The sequence below is a fragment of the Suricata suricatta genome, chromosome 6, assembly GCF_006229205.1.
Source record: "Suricata suricatta isolate VVHF042 chromosome 6, meerkat_22Aug2017_6uvM2_HiC, whole genome shotgun sequence".
Classification (NCBI taxonomy): domain Eukaryota; kingdom Metazoa; phylum Chordata; class Mammalia; order Carnivora; family Herpestidae; genus Suricata; species Suricata suricatta.
In genome coordinates this window covers 2,435,068-2,439,041 of record NC_043705.1, presented here as the reverse complement: position 1 = coordinate 2,439,041, position 3,974 = coordinate 2,435,068, and the positions used below count along the sequence as shown (strand labels likewise).

Below are 3,974 nucleotides of genomic sequence, written 5' to 3'. Positions count from 1 at the left end.
CTAAAACCTAGGTTTTAGGTTGTAAGGTCCATGTTGAACCTCAACCTCCAGAACTGTAAGATAATGTATTTGTATTTTAAACTTCCAGATTGGTGATAATTTGCTATAGGAACCAAAGGAAATGAATACAGTAAAGGATCTTCAGAGCAGTGTATTGTTTTGAATTGGATTTAGACCTAATCTGAGGTGTTTTACTTTTGGGTGAATTATTCTTTTTTTTTTTTCTTCCAGAGTATTGCCTGTTCAGTTTATAATTCTCCTTAGTCACTAGCCTGGTCAAGGAACTATTTATGATTATTTCATTGCAGTATATTTTATTTTTATCTCTGATCACCTGTCACTTCCAGACATTCTTCCCTGAAGTCATGTATTTTAAGGGGTATGACTTCTGCCCTTGGAAATGAGTTTTGCCACGTGTACCTATCATACTTTGCTAGTCGTTTCCTTTGGAGATAGAAACTAACTAAACTGAAGTTGGAGCTCCTTGCTGAAATAGAAATAACTACATATAAATTATTAATGTACAGAAAACATAAAACATGTCATTCCCTGCTGTAGTATGCATGACGCCATGGGTGTCACTCCTGCAATGACCTCTTTATGGAATGGGATTGTAGGCTCATGGATGATGGGCTTATTTCGTTTGACTCAATGTTGGCTCATTGTTCTTCCACATGGCTACTTATGCCATGTTAGATCTCCAGGATGCCTTTTTTTTAAACCTATATCATTATAATCATTTGTATAGTTTGACCTAGTTTCTACCAATATGATACATGTAAGATAGTATCTAATTTTTCTTTTCACCTTTTCTGATAGCTGAGAAGGCTGAGCCTTTCTTGATAAATTTGCCTGCCATTCAGTGGCTATAAGAGGCGGAGCCCCTGGTAAGTGAGGGGAATGTGCAGAGTCAGCATCTACTTGAAGGAGGCCGTAGATTATGGCCTGGTTGTAGTCCAGCTGCTCATGTGGCAGTAAATACAGATTTTCCCTAAGGGAGGGGCTCTGTGCCATGGTCGATGGGAGATGGGATGGAGCTGACCACAGAGCTAAAACCCTGTACAGTGTCCTTTCCAGAGGACATAGTCTGGGGCCTGGAACAGAAGCCTGTAGATGAGACCTTCATGCTTGAGAGGAACAAGCGTCATTATGAGGCTCAGGAATGTAAATGTGATCCAAGAGCTTTCCTTTCCCCAAACCTCTGGGGAAATAATGAGAGCAAGAGTGGCAACAGAGACAGGGGCTTGCTGTAAAAATGCATGAGACCGTTCCCAAGAGTAGGAGAGAGTCCAAATATTTTAGGGTTGTAGAGAATTATGAGATGTCCTCAAATCCACGTGTACACACCAACATATACCTTGCGCTTAACTGTTTCAGAGAAGTGAAATAGTACTGCCGATAAGATCTAATGTCAACTCTTTCCTACCATTCAGGCTAGTTCTCTAAGGTACTGGATTTAGTAATGTGGTTACTGTAGACACATGAAAGAATGTTTTTTGTTTGATTCAAGCCATCTCTAGTTTTGGTATCAAGTGCAAGGTACACGAATTCAAATCAGTGACAGGATTCCAATGGGTGAAAGCAATCGCTCTAGTCAGTGGGTCATGGCACTCCTCCAGTCCTGTGAGGACCAGCTAGGCCTGTGGGGAGCAGTGATGTCATCCATAGGTTACAGAATACTGATGCTGACTTGCATCATAATAGGCCTGATGGTGTCCTTAGCGCTGGTCAGGACAGTGATACACTGAGGAGGTGACCTCTCCAGTGAGTTGTTGTTCTTGAATGTACTGATTTGGTTCTTTGTTACTATCTACTGATTCTCTGATAACAGAGTTTCAGGGAGAAAGTTACTGATTGGGGTTATTCTGAAAGGTGAACCATGAAGAGACAAAAAAGGAAACATCTGGAAAGCATAGCCTCCCCACAAACTGCCAAGAAGCCGAGAGGTACGTGTAAAGCATCTTGTCTGAGTATTAGGGAACCTGGAATTGCCTCAGAAAAAGGGGGTGGGGGGACGCATCTGGGGAGCTCTGATGGTTCGGTGTCCATCCCTTAGTTTTGGCTCCATCATCATCTCCCAGTTCAAGGATTCAAGTCCCACTTCGGGCTCTGTGCTAACAATGCTGAAGCTTCTTGTGATTCTCTCTATCTCCCCCTCTTTCCATGTCTCTCTCTGAAATGAAATAATCTTAAAAAAAGTAGAGGCTGAGAGGATCCCTGGCGAAGATAAGGAGGACAAGGAGGGATGGGGTGGGGGAGGGGTGTATAGATGCGGATTTTTCTGAGGCCACAGGCCACCTGAGAGGGAGCGAGAGTTTAAATGACCAAGTCCTTGTGTCTGCAGATTAGCACCTGCACTCTTACACTGTGTCCCTCACGGCGTCACAGGCACAGTGGCGGACTAGTGCAATTCTTCATAATACATTTTCCTTTATTTGACTTTTCCCTCAGGACATTAGGTAGGTATCTGATGTTATTATGAGTCTTCTAATAGTCCTTTATCCTGGTAATAAAGAAGAAAATGTGGCTCATAGAGGTGAGGAAAGAAATAAAACACTTAAAACAGGTTGTACAGGGATGAGAAGATAAAATCAGAATGTACTTACTCAGCCTTCAGGCTGTGAAAATGTAAGTGTAGGGCTCCTTTGTGAAACGCAAGAAAAAGGCAGAATGCACACCCCACATTTAACCATAATGGTTGAACTGTGGGAAAAGTTTGTTTTTTTCTGAAACATACGGGAAACTGAAATAGTTCTGGTTACTATGGAGATTAACAGTAACTAGGTAACTTCTACAAGGAAAGACTATTGTTCTGGGGGTTGGGGGGAGACAGATGAGAGCCCCCCCTCCCCGGAAGTCCAACATGGTAGCTCCTCCTCCAGAAGAGAACTGTTACGTCCAACAGTGTTTGGGGTTTCTGGGGAGAGAGGGCTGGAAAGGCAGTCTGTGTGCGTGACTTCCTGCAGTAAAATGAGCACATGTCGAGAGATGGTGGGCAGAGAGCTGTAAACACGCACTCACACCCCGTGTGTGCACATATACACACGGAGAATGTAACTAGCCAGGGAAAGGCGGGTCTGAATATCAAAAATAATTGTCCGTTTAGTATGTATGAAGTCCAGTTATTTGCCTCCGAAGAACACGTTACATCTCTACTTCATTAATTGAGGTGGAGTTTATTTTGTCTTTTTAACTAATACACAAATTAATCTATTTCTTGCTTATGTAATAATTCAGAGTATATGAGAAAGAATGGGTCAAGCCTGTTGGGATGAAGGAGCTTTGCTGTCATTAACATGCAGCTTTCAAATACACCTGGGTTTTCACATTCGCAACATCTGCAAAAGGCAAGAACACAGAGGGACACAGAGGAGGGATTTGTGGTTCCGGCTAGGGGAGGGGCACACGTCCTCTCCACTCATGGCCATTGTGAGACTCATAACGGCAGGGTCAGACCCACCACAAGAGCAGCCGATGAACATCATCTAGGAGGATGTCCAGGTGAAAGGAGCCGGCTTGCAGTCTCTGCTCCATTTACAGAGAGGACCCTTGTAGACACCCAGTGACTCCTCATGCTCGAAACACAATACCTGAAGCATATTGTGCTATCTATGAAAACGTAGGCCCTATTTGTTCACAAAACATGACACACAGTAGATGCTTCTTGTTTGTTTAATGGATGGATAAACGTACAAACACCAAGCATGGACTACATCTCTATTCTTTTTTTGTTTTTCTAATTTCTCAGCAAATCTGAATCTACAAGACCTGCAGTGTGGACGTGAGGGAATGCCCCCAGCTCGGGATCCAACAGCGAGCGGAGACTCTTCAGGCTCTTCAGGCTGTGTCTTGTGCATCCCTTCACATAAGGAGATCGCTGCTGCTGGTAAGGAGAGTGTACGGAATCCCTTGGGGTCTAGGCAGAGGCCAGAGGTAACCCGGGTGATTCTGCCCATTAGTTGATACAAGGCTGC

The 3,974-nt window shown here is 43.6% G+C and overlaps 1 long non-coding RNA gene across 1 annotated transcript; it reads right to left on the bottom strand.

Moving 5' to 3' along the window:
* Nucleotides 1-2,434: 2,434 nt before the first annotated feature.
* On the bottom strand, nt 2,435-2,738 carry LOC115294223. The gene is made up of 2 exons (XR_003909773.1): nt 2,607-2,738; nt 2,435-2,503 (listed from the first exon to the last, which is right to left on the bottom strand). It is a non-coding gene; the product is annotated as an uncharacterized LOC115294223 (long non-coding RNA).
* Between the last annotated feature and the right edge of the window lie 1,236 nt (nt 2,739-3,974).